We start from the raw sequence: 21848 nt of genomic DNA, 5'->3' as shown, positions 1-21848 counted from the left end.
TTAAGATTGCCAGGAGAAATATCAACAATCTAAGATATGCAAATGATACCACTCTAATTGCGGAAAGTGAAGAGGAACTAAAGAGCCTCTTGATGCGGGTGAAGAAGGAGAGTGCAAACGTTGGCTTGAAACTCAACATTAAGAAAACCAAGATCATGGCATCCGGCCCTCTCAGTTCCTGGCAAATAGATGGGGAAGAAACAGAGGTAGTGACAGATTTTATTTTCCTGGGCTCCAAGATCACCACAGATGGGGACTGCAGCCAAGAAATTAAAAGACTCTTGCTCCTGGGGAGGAAAGCTATGGCAAATCTAGACAGCATACTAAAAAGCAGAGACATTACCCTGCCAACAAAAGTACGTATAGTCAAGGCCATGGTTTTCCCAGTTGCTGGCTGTGAAAGTTGGACCATAAGAAAGGCTGAGTGCAAAAGAATTGAGGCATTTGAACTATGGTGCTGGAGAAGACTCCTGCGAGTCTCCTGGACTGCGATGCGATCAAACTGGTTAGTCCTAGAGGAGATCAACCCTGACTGCTCTTTAGAAGGCCAGATCCTGAAGTTGAAACTCAAGTACTTTGGCCACCTAATGAAAAGGAAGGCCTCACTGGAGAAGAGCCTAATGCTGGGAAAGATTGAGGGCAATAGAAGAAGGGGACGACAGAGAATGAGATGGCTGGATGGAGTCACTGAAGCAGTAGGTGTGAACTTAAATGGACTCCAGAAGATGGCAGAGAACAGGAAGGTTTGGAGGAACATTGCCCATGGTGTCGTAATGGGTCGGACACAACTTCACAACTAACAACAACAAGGATTGCATAACCTTTTTTTTGGCATACTTAAGTGATGATCTACTAGGACATCTAGATTCCCTCTCACAGTTACTACTATTAAGCCAGGTACTAAATGTGTGCATTTGATTTTTCCTGCAGGACCTTACTTTTCTCACCATTGAACTGAATCTTGTTGGATAAGCCCAATGCTCAAGTCTGTTAAGAGCCTTCTGAATCTTCGGTCTATCTTCTAATGTGTTGGCATTTCCCCCAGTTTGGTGTCTTCTGCAAACTTGATGAGTTCTCCTTCTATCCCCTCATCTAAATTATTTATAAGGATGTTGAAGAATACTGGGCCTAAAATAGAATCTTGGGGTATTCCACTGCATGCTTACCTCCATGTAGATGTAATTCCACTGAGGACTACACATTGAGCGTGGTTGGTCAGCCAGCTAAAAATCCATCTGGAGGTGATGCTATTTATCCCACATTTTTCTATCTTACCAAGATGTAAGCTATAGTTTATTATTGAAGTCTAAGTAAACTGTATCTATAGCATATCCCCAATCGACTAATTTACTCACTTTGTCAAAGAAGCCAATAAGATTGTTTGGCATGATCTGTTCTTAACAAACCCATGCTGGCTTCTAGTAATCCCTTTGCTCATTTCTAGTAATCCCTCTGCTCATTATGCAAATCCGCTGCATAATCACCTTTTACAGAATTTTCCCAGGTATTGATGTCAGGCTGATTGATGTCAATCTATAATTTCTGGGATAAGATTTTTTCTTATCTTGACTGGAACCATATCAGCTCTTTTCTTAGTCCTCTGGTCATTCCTCGGTGCTCCAGGAATTTTGAAAGATTTTGTTCAGTGGTTCTGAGATCACATGCTGCTTTCTTCAGAATCCTGGAATGCAATCTACCTGAAGCCTGGTGATTTGAAGCCATCAAGATTAAACTAGTGTTTTGTTATCATTTTCTTCCTATTTAGACATGTGTTCAGTGGTGGGATTCAAATATTGAACAACCAGTTCTCTGTGTGGATGCCGCTTCCAGAAGTCCATTCTGGGCCTGGGCAACAAAAAATTAGTTACCGATTCTGCCGAACTGGTGTGAACTGGTTGAATCCCACCACTGCATGTGTTCCTATTCTGTCTTCAACTGTACTGCTTTTTATAATTGGATCACTTTTTCCTTTCATGTAAAGACAAATTCAGAGAATGAATTAAGCAGTCCCACTTTCATCCTCCTACCCATTACCACCTTGCCATCTTCTCCCCTTAGTGCAGACATGTCAAACTCGCGACATCATGTGACATCGCGCAACGTATCGGAACTTTTTTGCCATTGCCGGCAATGGGGTCGGCGTGGCTCCGGTATGATGAAACCAGCCCGCGGGCTGGCAGTTTGACACCCCTGCCTTAGTGGAGTGATCATTTCCTTGATTTTGTTCTTGTTTCTTACATGTTGAAAGAAACTTTTTTTTATTAAGTTGAAATTTGTTGCAAGTATTAGTTCCTTATGATGAACTTAAGTGTACAGTCTGTAGTCACAATGATATTACAAAAGTGGAGAAGGCAACTTCAACAGGACCCATGTTGTATTAACTGGAGTGAGCTGTAGGATCTGTTCTTGTAAGCCTACTATCTGGAGGTGGAGGCAACTTGTTCTTTTGATTAAGAAACCAAATCTAATGGAGGAAGATGAAAGAAGATAAGAAAAAAAATGATTTTTTTTGTTTACTTGCTCTATGAGTATTCATTCTCTTAGAAAAACATTTTTTTTCAAAGAATGAGGATCTTTTATGGAAACTACTCTTCAATCCTTTTTCTTTTTTTTTCTAGGTATCTGCTTCTCCACAGATATACACCCACACACCCACAAAAAGAGTTGCTGTATAAGAAAAAGACTCAGATATAGCCTCTTGAGTATGAGTCTGTTCTGATATGAAATAAAATAAGATTGAAGTCTTTAAAGGTTTGAAAAACAGTCTATTTGACTTCTGAATACTCTGTCCAGGAGTAATTCATGAGATTTGCTTCTTTCACCTCATGTTTACTTGCCACTGCCACTCAATCCACCAGGCAAGTATGTCTTAGAGACAGAGTGCTGCCTTTGTAGTTTAGAGTAAATGAGGTGGAATAGTTCTTAGGGGGTGCAGGAATTAACCCTGAATAGCAAAACCAAATTTGAATTGAATCTGAAATTTGTTAACCCAGTTCCCAATTTGGGAATAGCTTAATATTTCAGAGTGAAATCATATTAAAGAGAGTTCCCCTATTTTTACTTCCATAGTTATATTAAGAGTCAAGTTGTGATACCTGTTATATGGTAAGCTGTTCTAGTTTTTTTGCTTGTTGCTTAAAAAGAAAGGTCATTGTTCTCATATATGAACTGTTAAGAAAATGGAATCAAGGCTTGCCCTTGTAAGAATAATCTCCTGATAGATAGGACCTTCATTATTTCTTGCTTATGATGGCAGGGAATTATTGTAGAGGAAAATTCTTACGTGAATTACTTCTTCTGAAATAGTGATTATCCTGATGAAGTAGGAAAAATAAAAAGGGAAAATGAGAGTCAGAAGGTGGGTAAGAAAATAATAGAATAATTTCCAAAAAGGGAAGAGGTAGCATTGACCTGCAGACTTTGCTGAGGTTCCAGGATCTGAGCAAATAACAAATGTTGGCAGTTTCAAATCAGGGGAAACAAAGAGCTGGAGTAATTGAAAAGACAAGAGAAAGATCGCCATAAAACTCAACAGCACAGTTTACTAGCTGAGGTTTTTACCCAACTGACATAAATGGGCAAAATGATCCAGCCACAAGTGTCCATGAAGAAAGGAAAATAGTGAATGGTTCAAAGCATCTAAGTTTTGCTTCTGGACCATTTTTAAAACTATTTATTGTATGCACTGGGCATTAAGTGGGCTACATATACAGGTAATCCCCAATTTACAATAGTTCATTTAGTGATTGTTCAAAATTAAAACAGCGATGAAAAAAGTAACTTATGACCATTTTTCACATGACCGTTGCAGCATTCCCATGGTCATGTGATCAAAATTCAGATGCTTAGCAACTTACTCATATTATTGGCAACTGGGGTCACATGATCACCTTCTGTGACCTTCTGATAAGTAAACTCAATGGGGAAGCCAGATTCACTCAATTGTGCTACAACCTGCAATGACTCACTTAACAACTGTGGGTAGAAAGGTCATAAAATGGGCCAAAACTCACTTAACAAATGTCTCATGTAACAACATAAATTTTGGGCTAAATTTTTGTTGTAAGTTGAGAACTACCTGTATTAATTAAAAATACCAGGAAGGACTTGTTGCTAGCACTGAGATATTCTCAAAGTTAGCCTGAGTAGAAGTGGCAGCTACAAGGTCTTTTTCAAAATAGATCCTTCTAACAGATTTGACCACAGATGGTGCTCTATTGCAATATGAAATAATCTTAATTTGTAATCTTATATCTTCCCTATAGTAAAATATATCAAGCTTTGTCTTATTCCCAGATTTGCACAATAAAATAGCTCCCAAAGCTAACACCTCTGACTGTGGGGTTATCCAAAGTCCTTACCAGGCATTTGTTGAATTTCAGTATCATTGCATTTTCTTTTTGGATCATGGAATCATGTAGTTAGAAAGGACCATTTATCCCATTGGTCTAATCCTTGCTCAGAGCCAGAATCCAATTAAAACATCTCAGAGAGATGAATCTGAACTAATCTCAGCAAAGAGTGGTCTGTCACCTCACAAGTGCTTCTTTTGACCTACTCTGATTACCAGTAAATCTGAACAGCTCGATGTTATCCCAATCCTCTCTACACTTTTCCTCATAGTCCTACCCCTCTTCCTCACATTTGTTTCTCTATTGCTTGTGCTGGCATGCATATATGGCAACTTCAAATAGTCCCGTGCACCCACAGAGAGATCCACGACTGTGGAGAGAAATTACTGGACCTTTATGTCAGGCAAAAAAAAAAAGGCTGTGTACTCAAGTTTTAGGTTAGGATAGCCCCTTGCCATTGACCATGCTGGCTGTGGTTGATCAAAGTTGGTTCCAATCATTTGTTGATACCAGATTGCTTATCTATGTTCCATCATGTTCTCGTTTAAAGATAGTGGGATGTTTTGTTTTTAAAATCATTTTAGTAAAAGGAGAACAAAGAGGTTTTTATCAACTGCCTACTGTGATAACTGTGTCCTCTGAATAAATGCTAACTAGGAATGTAGTCCAACAAGCAAATAGTTAGTCCTTTGAGTGATCAGACTTTTTTTGGCTTATGTTACATCTAGAAGGATGATTTGCATCTTTACCAAGAATCTGGATCAGTGCCCTGCTACAGCAACACTTTTTAGCAAACACACATAGAAGAGTGGGTGGGCTTGTGGGTGGTGGTAGATTTTCAACCCTGTTGGAAACAGCCATATGCTGCATCAAGTATTTGTTGTTGAAAGAACAGAGTAAGAACATATTTCTTTAGTCAAAACACAACACATCTGATGTTAGCTTCTGCCTATTGAATGCATTGAACTTAATAGAGAGATGGAAGACAATGCTATTTTCAGGCATGGGCCTCCAATTAGCTGGATTGAATCAGCCACAACATGTGGCAAACTGGGACAGATAAGACATTGGGGTCAAGTCCCCACCAAGTCTCCTCAATCTGATGTAAAGTGTAGCCTTTTTGTACTTATGGTTTGCAGTTCTGCAGAACAGATTGTTGCCGAGTCAGCTGGGGAATTTCTGTTATGCATGTTGGTGGTCATTCAAGAATTGTGATCAGGAAGATTCTTGCTATTTACTTCCGTTCTTCTGTTTCAGCTAGGAAATCAAAACTGGAACATTCCCTATAAGGGATATTAGCTTTGGGGCAGAAAGAAACAAATCTTATTTGCTTGTTTGGTTCTATTCTACATTTATTATTTTTACAAATAACTCAAGACTGTGAACATATCCAACCAACTTCCTCCTCCTACTTTCCCCACAACAACCCTGTGAGGTTAGCTGGGCTGAGAAAGGGTGACTGGCTCAAAGTTACCGAGCTAAGATGGGACTTGAACTCACAGTCTCCTGCTATTTTGACATTTCTTGCCACTTCTGTAGCAGCATTTCTTATATTTTTCAATATCATGAAACACAAAACAATGTGTGATTTATAGTGAACTTCGAATCCCTTTTTGCAAAAAAAAATTAATGTGGGGAGTGGAGTTTTAATATTTTGTTTTTTGAAAGTGAAGGGTTACAGGAGACAGAGCTAAAAAAAAACTATTGTTAGAGTAGGGATAGAATCTTCCCCCCACACCTACCCACCCATATTTAACAGCAACTAAGGGAGACAATTCAGAAGAAGGCAATGGCAAATGAGTTTGGGGTTATTGTCAATCAAATCACATGGGTTTTATCTCCACGGTCACCAGGAATCAAGCCTGATGCAAAGAAGAATTAATACATTTCATTTGTTTGTTTCCCAGACCAGCCCAAAATTAGCGAAAAACTATGCCATAAAATTTTAATGCTATGATCCTAGGAAATTCAGGAGATGTTGAAGCATTAGGATGGTACCTATAGATCAGTGGTTCTCAACCTGTGGGTCGGGACCCCATTTGGGGTCGAATGGCCATTTCACGGGGATCACCAAACCATGCTGTCCGCCATTTTTTTCCCTTTTCCCTAGCTGTCCTACTCCCTCTTATTGGTGGCCACACCCACTTGGGGGTCACCACAACATGGGGAATTGTATTATGGGGTCACAGCATTAGAAAGGTTGAGAATCACTGCTATAGATAATAGTAGTAGTAAAGTTGGAAGGGACCTTCGAGGTCATCTAGTCCAACCCCCTACTCAGGCAGGAAACCCTACACAATTTGGGACAAATGGCTGCCCAGTCTCTTCTTAAAAACTTCCAGTGTTGGAGCATTTACTGCTTCTGGAAGCAGGCTGTTCCACTGATTAATTGTTCTCCTGGAGAGCTTACCCTAACGTAATGTACAATGGCAACCATGGGCATCTCAGCCACATCTCTATCTAATTACTTGATCAAACTACTTGCTGAAATTTTGGTCTGTAAAATTTTGGTCTGCTTGAGCAGGGGGCTGGACTAGAAGACCTCCATCGTCCCTTTTAGCTCTATTCTATTCTAAATCATTACTTTTCTCCTTAATGAGTTGCACCACAAAGATATGTGCTGCCCTGTGCATCCAGTCTTCTTTTGTTAGATTTGTACCATTCCAGGAACTCAAGATGAAATACAGATCATTCCCTCCTGCAGTTTTTCCACAGCAACTCTTTGAGATAACATAGGCCAAAAAAAAAAAAAGCATAGTTGTCACATAGCAAGATCTATAGTTGGTATACTGCATTTTGGTTATTATTTTAGTGTGGTGTATGGTATCCTGAGAAAAGTTAGTTTGAAGGCTGGCGGACAACTTTTTTTAAGGATAGAGCAAGATCATGTGAAATGTTAGTATCACTTTATAATGTCTTGGTAACACCATATTTGAAATATTGCATTCAGTTTTGGTCATCATTATATAAAAAAGGTGTTGAGACTCTAGAAAGAGTGCAGAGAAGATCAACAAGGATTATTAGGGGACTAAAGACTAAAACATATGAACAGTTGCAGGAATTGGGCATGTGTAGTTTAATGAAAACAAGGACTGGGGTGATACTGTATCAGTGTTCCAATATCTCAGGGGCTGCCACAAAGAAGAGAGAGTTAAGCTATTCTCCAAAGCACCTGAAGGCAGGACAAGAAGCAACGGATGGAAACTAATCAAGGAAAGATCCAACCTAGAACTAAGGAGAAATTTGCTGACAGTTAGAACGATTAATCAGTGGAACAAATTGCCTCCAGAAGTTGTTGATGATGCTTCAACACGAGGTTTTTAAGAAGAGATTGGACAACCATTTGCATGAAATGGTATAGGGTTTCCTGCCTGAGCATGGGGTTGGACTAGAAGACCTCTAATGACCCTTCCAAGTCTGTTTTTCTATTAAATATGGTTTAGGTCTTCCTAGACCAGGGGTGTCAAACTGCCTGCCTGTGGGCCGGTTTTATTATACCAAAGCTGCGCCCACCCAATTGCCGGCAATGCAAAAAGAGTTGCGACACGTCACGTGACATGGTGAGTTTGACACCTGTGTCCTAGACCAAGTTCAACCTTAAACCATAAAATTAAACCTCGTCCCATTACCTCAGTAGGGTGTCAGGTTGGCTTTCCTCCTTTTTCATCTAATCGGCTAATTCAATTCAAAAAGCATTTGTTGGATTATAACACTATGTATGGACAGGTACCACATCCACATTTTGGGTTTTCTTAACATAAATTCTTCAATTGTTCAGATAGAAATTACTGTAAATTTTATCTCATTTTATGACATTTGCTGCACTGTGCCTATTGCTATTAATACTCATATTTTGCTTGAATTTTAACAATGATTTGTGGCTTTTAAAACACTATAGTATAGTCGATTATTTAAAACTAATCAATAAAACACTGAAAATTGTAATTTAATTTTAGGATGTTTGTAAATTCCCTGTTCATTTACTTAATACTTTATTTTTTCTATTTTCTTTTTTTTGTATATCATTTTGATTTTTCATTTCTTCAAATGCTTAATAAAAATATAAATGTATATAATTCAAAAAACAGACTCAGCAATGGGGTCAAAAAAGAATACAATCTGCTGACTCAAAGACAGGTGGGAAAGCATGTTAATTTAGCACCTAATGTGGGAGAAAAGACTTACATTTGAGGCCTGATTTCATATTAAAAAGATATATGTACAAAGAATGCACCATGCTGTTTAATATCCTTTATAAAAAGCCAGTACAAATGCCCTCCATTTATCAGCCTGCCTGCAGATCTCTCTGGCAGGAAAGGCCATGATGAAGCCTGCCATGCTGGAGAGATCATCTCCTGACCTCAGTTGACACTGTTGTTTTCCAGGTGCATCATTTTTTTTTTCTTGCAATTTGACATTGTGATTCCCTGAGTCAAAAATACTAATGCAAAACCTCTTGTGCCTTATATACGTAATGTGCTGGAATCATTTGGGAACCCAAATTCTTAGCACTCATTTTCAGGGATAAAGCTTTCAGTTTCTACACAGCAGAAAAGGGGCCATGATGCAGTAGCATGGAGACTTCATGACATCACTTGTTTAAAGCAACACTTTGCTGTCTCACACTCTCTGCATGCCTGATGAATGGTGCAAGGTGAACAGTCAGCTTTTACAGAGCTGGTATCCTTGGGAGATGAGAGTATTGGGCAATAGAAACTACTCATAGAATTTTCTCCCTAATATATTTAGCAGAGTTGAATAAAAGCATCTTTCAAAGAAAATTTTAGCATTGCTTGTAGGAATTTTGTTGTTTGTGTTCAATTTTTTAAATTTCTTTTTTAGAGATAAGGGAGCATAATTTGGCTAAATGCACATACTTTGAATGCAGGTAACCCTGGGTTCAAGCATTCCCAGTTGAAAAGAATCAGATAACTAGTAGGGAAGACTTTTGCTTGAGATTATGAAAGTCATTGCCATAAATATGTTGTGCCCAGCTGACTGTCATCCTATGAATAAACATGTGCCTGATGCCATTCCCTTTAGTGCCTGCTAGGCTGCCTTGTTTGTCCTGCTTTTGGATGTGTGGGAGGGGCAGGAAAAGGGTTTTTTTTCCTAAATATAAAGCCAATACGCTGCAAGACAAAATGCCAACTTTCAACATTTGCTCTATTTATAAGAATGCCTCTGCCCCCATGACAGTTTTTACAGCTATTTATAAAACATCAGTGAAGGAAGACAAAGTGAAAGCCTGACCAAACATGAGTAAGAGCCCATGTTCAGGATTACATCATGGTAATAAGAGACAGGGCAATAGAAGAAGGGGACGACAGAGAATGAGATGGCTGGATGGAGTCACTGAAGCAGTAGGTGTGAATTTAAATGGACTCCAGAAGATGGTAGAGGACAGGAAGACCTGGAGGAACATTGTCCATGGGGTCGCGACGGGTCGGACATGACTTCGCAATTAACAACAACAATAAGAGAAAGTAACAAGTCGTTATTTTTCTGCCCTTAAATACATCTACTGAAAATTGCCGAATGACAAGGTAACTCATGCCCTATTGAGAGGGACAAGCCACAGGAACATTATGAGGACTACATTGCTATCTAGAAGATATAATATTCATATTTGCTTGGAGTTGGACTGGAGGCGGAACGGAACAGCTTAGTGCAGCCAACTCTGCACAACCAACCCACCATGGCCAACTTGCTGTGGGACAATTCAACAATTCAATTTAAGTATTTAAAATAATTAACAAAATATTTTAATTTCTGTCATTCACATTTCATTTTGTCCCTCCTTTTGCAACCTTTTTAAAAATGATACTATTCCACGATTTCTTTGATATTAGTGTAACTCTTTATTTATTTATTTATTTATTTATGAGACTTATATACCGCTTTAAGTGCAAGCACTCTCTAAGCGGTGTACACCAGTAAGCAATGTATATATATATTTCCATTGCCCCCAACAATCTGGGTCCTCATTTTACCTACCCCGGAAGGATGGAAGGCTGAGTCAACCTTGAGCCAGTGAGATTTGAACCGCTGACCTGCTGAACACAGTCAGCTAAAGTGGCCTGCAGTACTCTTGTCCTGCAGTGAATTGTTCCATGGCGAATTGGCCGTGATGAGTTGTCCAGAAGCGAGTTGGCCATTGCAAGTTGGCCATGGCAAGATAGCCGCCCTGAGTTGACTGCACTAAGTTGTCCTAGACCCAAATGGAGGTGCCTGGAATAGACTCTTGTAGGGTTATCTGGAGCAAAGTTATGTATGTGACTCCTACCTGTGGAAGTGGACATAGTTGTCCAGACTGTGAACTCAGTCACCTATTTGATCCAGGTCACTCCTGGTTGATCAAGACTGCCTGGGAGATTATCTATTATTGGGTCCAATCCATGATATCTATTTCTTTGAGAAGTATGTTGTTCCTCAGCCTTTGAAGAAGGTTGTGCTGCATTACCTCCTCAAGAGACCATAGCTGGATCCAATGATTCTAGACAATTTTTGTCCAATCTCCAACATTCCAATTTTAGGAAAGGTTGTTGAGAATTTGGCTGAGCTTTGAATTCATATCATCTTAGAGAAGATAGATCATTTAGACTTATTTCATTTTGCTTTCAGGTGAGGTCATAGCATGGAGACAGCATTAGTCATGTTTGTTGATAGAGCCAAGATGGAGTAGTGCACTTATCCTTGTGTTTCTTGATTTCTCAGCAGCTTTTGGTATTCAGTTTTGAATAAGCTGTGAGGTCTGGGAGTGTTGGGCACCATTTTGTGGTGGTTATCCTCCTTTCTTTGAGGCTAATTTCCATTGGTGTTAACACCTGCCTGTTGAGAGGTATCCTGTTCTCTTTTTAAAAAGAAACAATTGTAGTAGATGAAGCCACAGATGACTATAATTTGTTTTAAAAGTGTTGTTTGTGTTTTACCACCAAAGACAAACCTGAAAAGAAAAATATAAAGCTATCCCAATGTAAAGTAAACAGTTCTCACACACTATCAGTTCTGTGAAACTTAATGACAACCTGTTCAAATGAGACCTTGTTCATTTTTTTACACCATTCTGTCAAAACATAGAAAACAAAATGGGATGTGTAAAGCAAAAGAAGGCAACTTGATCTCTTCTAGAATTTTGGGATTGTAACTCTCATGATTTAATTCTGATCAGAGAAATCTTTGTTTGCCAGTAGTATAGAATCACTCAGATGTTTTCACATTCTCAGTTGTTCTTGATAATGGAAGACTTGACAAGCAATCATATTTGACAGACATGTCAAATGAATATTAAGGCCATATGTATGTCCACACGAAAACTTACTCTTTTTTTCAGTAAATACAGTGGATATTCTGAGAAGCTTCTGAATTTGTGCCTTTGTCTTTCCCTTGTTATGAGTAATCAAACAATTGCACTGCACCATACCAATTTGTTCATAAGAAATCATACTTTGTTGGTCCATTTATGGCCTCTAGAACCAGACTTGGCAAGGTGCAGTTAAGCCCGTTTTGCTCCCAGGCTCTCTTCTCATGATGACTTTTGAAAAATTGTTGTATAACACCTTAATCCATCCTTTTCTTGCATCCTCCTTTCTAATCCCAGCTGTCTCAATCCTGTGAGATATTTTTTTCAGTCTGAACTTTGGTTAAATATAAACCTGAAAATCTGCATATACTATTTTCTGTAAGGACAAGAAAGTTCATTCCATAACCACCTCCTTCTCCTCAAACAACAATAATATCCCCTACATAAAGTATAATTCTATGCTCCTGATCTTTAGGTGTCGTAGTGTTTATTATATCTAGTACATGCTGATAAACTATAGCCGTGGAAGATCATTAGAAGTATATTAAATTCAATGAAGCTAAAAGCAAATTATTCTTGTGACTCTGGAAGTAAGGAGATAACTTAATGGAATGTGTGTTGACCTTGGGGAGTGAGGGGAAGAGATGCTGCCTAGGAAACAATCAGACAAAAGAGGCAGGAGCCCCCAGTGGTTTAATGGAGAAAGAAATTTAGGAAGAATCCACCCTAATGGATCAAGAAGTTAAAAGTAGTGATGGGAAGTTTGTACATTCAGACTTGCACAATTATTTTAATATAGCCTAACAATAAGAGCTCATCTAGTTGTGTTTATTGTCGTAGTTTACCTGAGTGGACGGATAATAGCAAATAAATAGTCAGTGGAAGACCAGTTAATGAGAACTGTTTGCTTCTTACCTAAACCTTCCTTGAACATTAGATGGGCAAAATGCAAAAGAAACATGAAAGAAGAAAATGATTGATTGTTTACATACTTTTATTCAACAAGAGAATTTTTTTTCAAGGGTTAAAAAAACAGCTCTTGAATATGATGCCACTCTTCCTTTGGTCTTCCAGAACTCCAGGTTTCTAGTGAGTCCTCCAATGATATTTTAGAGGTGGGGGTGGTGGAGGTGGTGGGGGTGGATGGTGCCATTTAGGAGGAGGAGGTGGTGGAGGTGGTGGTGGAGGAGGAGGTGGAGGTGGATGGTGCCATTTAGGAGGAGGAGGTGGTGGAGGTGGAGGTGGTGGAGGAGGAGGTGGAGGTAGAAGATGCCATTTAGGAGGAGGAGGTGGTGGTGGTGGACGTGGAGGTGGTGGAGGTGGTGGGGGTGGAGGAGGAGGTGGTGGTGGACGTGGGTAATGCCATATAGGAGGAGGAGGAGGAGGGGGGGGTGGTGGTGGTGGTGGTGGTGGTGGAGGAAGAGGAGCCAGTAGTGGTAGTGGCAGTGGTAGCAGTGGTGCTACTAGAGGTACTGGTAAAGGTGGTTGACAGCAAATATTCGATGAATGTGCACAAGCACAGCTTGATGTAGGAAGCCAGTTTTGTGGACACCTTTTAAAACATCGCCCATAGCAATCTTGAACACACTGCACTGGATAAGCTGTAAAAAAGGAAATCCAAGGTTAGGCTAAAGTAGCTTTTGATAGAAGAGAATATTTGTGGCTTAGGCTAAGTAGTTTTTGATAGAAGAGAATATTTGTGGCTCACGTTTGAACTGTGGGGTTATCTAGTTTGATAGTGAAACATCTGCAAGAAAACAACCAGATTCAGAGAGCTCCAAGGACCATAAACATAGTTTTGAATCATTAGAAAGGAAAGGAAGGATTTGGGCAATTGTATTTATGTGAGTAGGCTACAGCCAGTTTTGATCTGGTATTCAGTGAGGTCAAATGTATTTTCCATTCAAGCATCTAATCAGGTAAAATATAATGTCATCATTTTGAAATTATTTCCACATAGAGAAATTCATCTGGCTTCAATGGAAAAACAAGGGAAAAAAAACTATTTAGGATAGATGAACAATTTGTCCCAAAGCACCCCATTCTCTTTAAAATTTCTACTCTTTAGGAAGAAGAGCAATAGATGAAGTTCCTTCTTATCTTCAGCTTGACTTCTAATGACTATATAGACACATCCATGTTCCTATTTTAGCCCCAAAATGGAAATAATTTATTGTTGTTGTTTTTTAAATATCAATTACTGGTCTAGTAAGCTACATCCCTAGCTTTTTTTGAGTGTCTCCACAGGTGAGGTCTAATTCTCTTTAGCTTGCTCATTAGATAGGCCAGCCAAGTGCTGCCACCTGCTGCAATATGTTAGGAATCAAAGCATTTTAGGAAAAAGAAAATGGATTAATTATTCATTCATTAGTCATTTCATTTAGCAATCAAGTGACTCGGATGGTCTCAGTCATTAAACTGTCAGAAAAATGAACTTTTGCAGGAAGGATCATGATAAGTTTTTCTCCCAAATTCCTCAGTCCCTGAGCAGCTTTGAGATCTGGTCCGAGAGAATCCTCCTGTTTTCCAGCAAAAGCTGGAGAACCTGATGGTGGACCTGGGTGGGTTTTTTATATAGGAACCAAATCCCCAGCTTCAGCATATCCTCCCAAGACTCTTACATCTCCTCTAATAAACTCACAGTTTACAGAGGGGTTGTCCTGTAATCAGGTCCATGAACCTTGTTAATTTCATCCCATGTTGTGGCTTTGTTTCTTTAAGCTATTCATAATTTGTCAGCTAAGAGGAGAATTGGAAAAGTAGAAAGAGGAATCAATGAGCACAGAGATTCCTGGGAAGCAAGGGTGAGATGCCCCTTCAGAATGCATTATTGAGAAATCTCATTCCTGAATCTTCCTGAATATACTTGAAAATTTCCCCTCAAATAAGGAATTAAAAGAATACAAAATGAAATTACTTGTGAGAATCTTGCAGGAACTTTTCTGCATAGGGAGGAACATTCAAGAGTATTGCCTATTTAAGTAATATAAAAGTTCAGTTCAGCTAATTTACAACTCGGACTATTTCATCCAGTGGCATGTGTGGATCAAACTTAGCAGTGCCGAATTGTTTTAGAGCAGTGGTTCTCAACCTTTCTAATGCCACGACCCCATAATACAGTTCCCCATGTTGTGGTGACCCCCAACCACTTATACATCACCAGGTGCCAGGGGCGTGGCGAAAGAAAAGGGGGAAAAATGGCAGACAGCCTTGTTTGGCGACCCCCGTGAAATGGTCGTTCGACCCCAAATGGGGTCCCGACCCACAGGTTGAGAACCACTGTTTTAGAGCTCTCTCAGATTCTTTAAATGTTAGTCTCACCCCTTTCTCCAGAATTAGCACTTTGAATTCAAGATAAGACAGATTTTTGTTCTGAACCAACATGGCTCTCCTTATATTCCTATTTCAAGACTTTGTCACATCACTGTATTTCTCTCCAGCTATTTTTGAAGTCTGTATATCTATATCTCCATCTCTAGACTTTCTAACACTGGCTTCCCCTTCCAGAAAAATTCTAGCAAGATGGCAACATTCATTATAGAAGAATGTAGTTATTTTCTTCCATCTTTTATAAAGATAAGCACGTAGCCATAAGGCTATTCCTGCCTCCAAAGGAAGCACAGTTATCATTTAACTATCTCTGAGTCAAAAGGTAACAGAGTAATTTAATCCAAGAAAAGGGAACTTTTGTCCCTTCAGATGTTTTCAGCAGCTTTAACCAGCATAACCCTTGTGAGGAATTTGGGTGTTATAATTCAATAACATCTAGTAGAATTAAAGTTCCCCATCTCTGATCTAATCCCACTCCTCTATTCTCTAGAAACGCATGATTGAATTCCCATGTCATTACCTTCAGAAGTTATGGCAAAAAGCAAGAGCACATTCAAAGCAAGGAGAATGATCCTCATGGTCAGAGGCTGGTTCAGCTCTTATTTGATGAGAGATGATCTGAGGAAGGCAAAGATGCCTGCTAAGTCAGATGAAGAACATGGTCAGGAGCCCCAGTATTTATGGAAGATCTGATGAAATGAGGAAGAGGTAACAGGTAGATGGTGTTTGACTATTATCTTGGAACTTTGTGTCATTTTGACCTTGACAGACTGACTATTCATTGCTCCCGATCATATCTTGGATACAGGAAGAATGCCTACCATTTTTTACTAATCTTCAAAAGCCGGAACTCGCTATTCTCCTAAACCGGATCATAGTTTTAAACAAATGAAACTGATAAATGAATGGTGTCTTAACAGTTTGTGAGATCAAAAATGTCAAACACACCTTGAAAGAAAGAAAAGAATAAAAGCATATATGTATATCCCATCTCCTAATCTGCACATTAGTGAATGCCACAGGAAATCACTGTATGAAAGAAATGGCAAAGAAGCTAGGCACAATGGCATTTGTGATTCCTAGAGAGTTGAGATTCAAAACTGAAATGAAGACCAAAACAAACAAATTATTATTATCCTGAATTATAGCCCTTACTTTTTGGACATGGTCCATTTCCAATCCTAAGAAATCACGGTTAGTGGTTCCCTTTTATACATTTTTTCTTTTCTTTCCTTGAAATACCCGGCTATATAGATTGGGATTTTGGGTACTATTAGAATCGGGGTATGAATAAATGGAAATTCTTTGGACAGGGATCATGGTTCATTTTCCCCTCTCTGAAATAAAATATTTTTTTCAAATTTTGACATCTCATGAGATTCTGTTAATCTCACTTGACATCTTGTGAAATTTTGGAGTGAAAAGAGAATGAGGTGTTTAGGCCCTTCAAACCAAAATGAGCAATGCCAATTGCCATGGTCTTGGAATTTGGTGTTTTAGACTGCATAATATTTTGCATTTCAGGTTTAGAAGTTGATATCTTCTCCCTAACATGAAAAAGTGACAATGTTCTTATGGTACTCTCATTTGAATAGGTAATATTACTGCAAATAGACTGATTAGGTAGGATTTCCCTTCTACAGTAATCCTATCAAGTTTATATAAACTCATTTTTTCTGTACTCTTATACTTTAATTTTGTTTCATTGTAGCCACATTAAACATTAAGTTATAAAGATGACCTACTTTGTGTTGATTTAAGACTCAGTCGAAACTTTAAAATCAGCAATGCCTTATTCCATAAAACAAACTAGAAAAAAAAAAAAGAATGGTAGACCATTTTGCTCTATAAATGTATCTATTTGGGATACTTTTAATTGCCCAAGGAATAGTACTGTAATAAAAAGAAGAGATTTCTGGACCAAAAAAACATAATTTTAAAATACAAGCTCTTTATTAGCAATAAATTGGAAGCAACGGTACAGCGAGCAACTCAAAATTCAGATTTATTCAGAATACTACTACTACTACTGCTACTACTACTACTACTACTACTACTACTAATAATAATAATAATAATAATTTAGTCATTGACAAATTCGCCATTAGTCAATTGTAAAAGGCGGCCTTACTAGGAACTGCTTCCATACTGTAACGATATCTGTAATACCATCAAACATCCACATCTGCCTATCCCAGGTCCTTGTAAGGACTCGATAGGTGGACAAAAATGCAAAATCCAGTCTGAACATCTGGCTGACTGTGCGATGATCAATAATAATAATAATAATAATAATAATAATAATAATAATAATAATAATAATAGTAATAATATCAATTCACAGTGAGAATAAACAGTAGAATGTGAATAGATTATTGATGTTAATGAAAAACCAGAAGAGTTGCTAAAGAACTTCAAGCACTGTTGGTTATCAAGAACTAATTGAAATAATTAAGAACTGAATGAAAGGAGCTGAAAGAACATGTTTGAATCAAATTAACAAGAAAATAGTGAAGAATATTAATGAAGATGTTAAGAATCTTCCAGCTGAAACATTAGCACAAATGAACTAGTAGATGTACGCTACAGCCTATATAACCACTGAAAAATTGAGGCTTAAAATATGAAGGAATTAAGTTATTAAACAGGAAAAATCTAAATGGCAAATGCAATTGGAATTGAAGATAAAGAAAATTTACATAGCAATTTGAAGAATTTGAAGGAAATTTGAAAAATAAGAAAATCAAAACTAAGTGACTGAGCTAATCTGGAGAGTAAAGTAATTACAGAGATTGTAGAACAATTGAAATAAAGTGAAATGACTATTGCAGAGACGAGCAACTAATATAGTAATCAAATAATTCAGTTCCACCAGATTTTGCAATTTAGAGCAAATTGGCATCAATTCTACAAGCCTTGAAAATGGGAAAGGACTAACCATTGATAAATCTACACAAGGTTGGAAGATCAGATGAATTGGGTTTTGGAAAGATCAGAATGAAATGAAACAGGGCTAACAAATTCACAAGGAGAAGGGAAATGAACCTGGAAAGAACAGACCCACAACCTGTTTGCCAACAACATACAAGCTACTAACAGACAAAATTTCAAATCAAATATACATTTTTTCCCCTGTAGTATTTCAGAAACCGATTAAAAGCAGCACCATGACTAATTTGCCATAATTATTCCTTGGAAACCTGAACAAGAGGTTTGGATTTGAATGTAGTAAAAAGGGGCGTTGTCTTACCTGAACGCCTTTTCTCAGCATGATGATGGAGAATCCACGGATGGGTTGTTTTAATCTTCCTGCTCCAATCAGACTAAGTCTGAAGCATAGTACCGCCTCTGCTGTGCCATTTGCACACCAGTTTAGACTAAGGCGATACTCAGACTTTAGTCCAATGCGTCTGCTTTCCTGATATTGGAACCAGGGCCAACTGATCTTAATGGGAGGGAGTGGATTCTCCATCATCATACTGAGAAAAGGCGTTCAGGTAAGACAACGCCCCTTCTCCAGCATGATTGGATGGAGAATCCATGGATGGGACATACCAAAGCCCTGTGTCCCTATAGGGGGGAAGCAGTTTGGGCCTGGGTCCCGTCAGATGTTAATGCGTGTTCTAATACCCTGCGACCAAATGAAGCAGTAGAGGAGGCATATTTGTCCATCTTATAGTGATAGACAAAGGAAGAGGGCGAGGACCATGTCGCTGCTCTATAAATCTCCTCTATGGAAGCCTGGGTCGCCCAAGCAGCTGAAGTAGCTGTGCCCCAGGTGGAATGGGCCATGATATGTCTAGGAGCTTGCAGTGACTGAGTCTGGTATGCCACAGAAATACAAGCTCTAATCCATCTGCCTATTGTGGATGAAGAAACCTTTTGTCCTAATGACGAAGGATGAAAGGACACAAACAGAGCCTCAGATTTGCGGAAGGATGAGGTTCTCTGTATGTAACAATGCAGGGCCCTGCGCACGTCCAGCTTATTCCAATGCATCTCTATGTCATTGGAAGGGTTAGGACAGAAGTCCGGTAAACTTATTTCTTGTGATCTATGGTACAAGGAATTTACCTTGGGCACGAAGAAGGGGTCTTGTCTAAGGGTTACCCTGTCATTATGGAAAATACACAGGTCTTTTCTCACTGAAAGAGCAGCCAGCTCAGAAATTCTTCTGGCCGAAGTTACAGCAACAAGGAATGCCACTTTCATCGATAACTGTTTAAACAAACAAGTGTCAGTAGGTTCAAATGGCGAAGAAACGAGTGCCTGTAAAACTTGGTGAAGATCCCACGAGGGGTATCAGTGTACAGTCGGTGGCCTGGCGTTGTTTGCTCCCTTTAGGAAGGAGCGCACCATGGGGTGATGTGTCAGGGGAACGTCATTGCCGCAAGTAATTACCATGGCAAGTGCTGCTACCTATCTACGGATGGTGTTTGTGGAAAGCCCCTTATCCAGCCCATCCATCAGGAACTCCAATATAATTGGCACAGAGATAGCCAAGAGGTCAATTTTGTGATCTGAACACCAATTACAGAAGCTCCTCCAGGTGGCATCATATATTCTACTCATCGAGGGTCGCCTGGATTGTTGAATCATGGCTATGACCCTTGACGAATATGAGTCTCGGCCTAAGGCCTGCCTCTCAAGTGCCAAATGGTTAACTGGAGCCACTGAGGGTCCGGATGATGTAGTTCCCCCTGAATGAGGGAGATATGACCTGCTGGGATTCTCCACGGAGGGGAGATGGAGAGCTCCATCAGGTCGGCGAACCATGGACGTCTCGGCCAATGTGGTGCAACCAGGAGGACATCTGCCCGTTCGTGAAGAATCTTCCAGATCGTGGCGGGAAGAAGTGGTAAGGAAGGGAAGGCATAGAGCAGTTTCCTGGGCCCGGGATTGCAGAGCGCATCTGTCCCTTCCGCTGATGGAGACGGGAACCTGGAAAGGAATCTCGGGAGTTGGGAGTTGGTTGGGGAGGCAAAAAGGTCTAAGGTTGGGGAACCAAACCTGTCCACGATCTCTCTGAACACTTTCAGGTCCAGTTGCCATTCAGCATGGTCCACAGTGGCTCTGCTCAGTGAGTCCACCTGTTGATTGGTCACTCCAGATATGTGCTCCACCCTGATGGAAGCAAGATTCAATTCTGCCCAAGACCCCAGCAACTGGGCCTCCTGCATGAGAGGCCTGGACCTTGTTCCCCCCTGTCTGTTGACATGGGCCTTAGCTGCAATGTTGTCGGTAAGCAGGACATGCCGATCCTGTACTATGCTGCTGAATTTCTTTAGGGCCATATGTATGGCTCTGAGTTCCAGCCAGTTTATATTATTTTTTAGATCCTTTTTGGACCACCGACCTTGAGCCCAGTGTGACTGGAGGTGTGCCCCCACCCAAATAGGCTGGCGTCCGTGGTGAGGGTGATCCTGGGTGGTTCTTTGAATTCTGTTCCCTGTGACAGCCCTGGGTAGTCCCACCAACGAAGGGAGTTCAACACTGACTGCGGAACTCAGACCTTCTGGTGGGATGCGTTGGTGTGAAGCCTCTGAAATGGAAGGAGAAGCCACTGTAATTCTCTGGCATGGAGACGTCCCCATGGCACAATTTGCACGCAGGACACCATCTTCCCCAGGAGCTGTGATAACAAAGCCAATGTGACTACCTTGTCCCTTCGGATCCGACGTACAAGGGCCTGAATGGAGTCCCATCGGTCCTGTGATAGGTAGACTGTACAATTGTTTGTGTCTATAATGGTGCCCAGATGGAGAAGCTGAGTTGTTGGTATGGTATGGCTTTTCTGGAAATTTACAAAAAACCCGTGCTCCTGAAATGTCTTGATGGCTAGGGCAAGGTCTGACTGAGCACTCTGGAATGAGAATGACTGTATTAATATATCATCTAGGTAGCATTGAACCCTGATTGGAAATTGTCTAAGGTGGACTGCCAGCACTGCCAGTACCTTTGTGAATACTCTAGGTGCGGAAGAGAGGCCAAATGGTAAGGCTCTGTAATGGTAGTGGCGTTGGGCATAGCTAAACCTGAGGAATTTGCGGTGGTCAGGAAGAATAGGAATATGCAAATATGCCTCAGTCAGGTCTATTGATGTAAGGAAATCCCCTTGTCTGATGCTGGCCAGGATTGACTGCAGTGACTGCATCTTAAACTTCCTATACATCAGGTAAAAGTTTAGACCTTTTAAGTCTAAGATTGCCCTCCAGCCCCCCGAAGGCTTGAGTAGAATCCTCGTCTTTCTTGGTCTTGTGGTACCGGTTCAATTGCTTGTATTTGTAACAGATGAGCTATGGCCTCTGACATGAGAGCTGCTTTAGTCCTGCTCGTGGGAATAGGGCAAGAGCGGAACCTGTCAGATGGGCTGGACCAAAACTCCAGCCTCAGACCCTGAGTGACGGTGTCTAATACCCATGAGTCTGTAGTAGTAGCTGCCCAGGTGTTGGAATAAAGGGTCAGCCGGCCTCCTATGGGAGGTGAGTCTGTGAGATCACTTGCCTCGTTTAAAGGACCGCCCCCCCCCCCCGCATCTTGAAAGGGCCGCTTGGTCTGGGCCTGTAGTCAATTCCTGTATGCCGAACAGTCCTGCTGCCACTCTTGTCTCTGGAAGGAAGTGCGAGATGTCTGGGCTCAGTCCCAGGATGAAGCTGGCTGAAAGGGCTGCCTATGGTAACTGCCCTGTGATAGACTGGCCCCCGAACGCTTATCTCATTTCCTTGTTGTGTTAACAAGAGCCTTGCGTTTGTCCTTACCTTCTACTAGGTAAGGATCGAAGGCCTTACCGAAAAGATATCCACCTGCATAAGGTTTAGAGGTGAGACGCCACTTGGCCTTGGTGTCTGCACGCCAATTCCTGA

General features: G+C 40.3%; 1 pseudogene; it reads right to left on the bottom strand.

Moving 5' to 3' along the window:
• Positions 1-17747: 17747 nt before the first annotated feature.
• On the bottom strand, positions 17748-20321 carry LOC120299093 (annotated as a pseudogene).
• Positions 20322-21848: the final 1527 nt, after the last annotated feature.

The sequence above is a fragment of the Crotalus tigris genome, unplaced genomic scaffold (assembly GCF_016545835.1).
Source record: "Crotalus tigris isolate CLP2741 ecotype Arizona unplaced genomic scaffold, ASM1654583v1 scf7180000024277.1505481, whole genome shotgun sequence".
NCBI lineage: Eukaryota > Metazoa > Chordata > Lepidosauria > Squamata > Viperidae > Crotalus > Crotalus tigris.
Note: the sequence above shows the minus strand (reverse complement) of the source record. Positions and strands in the feature narration are given on the sequence as shown.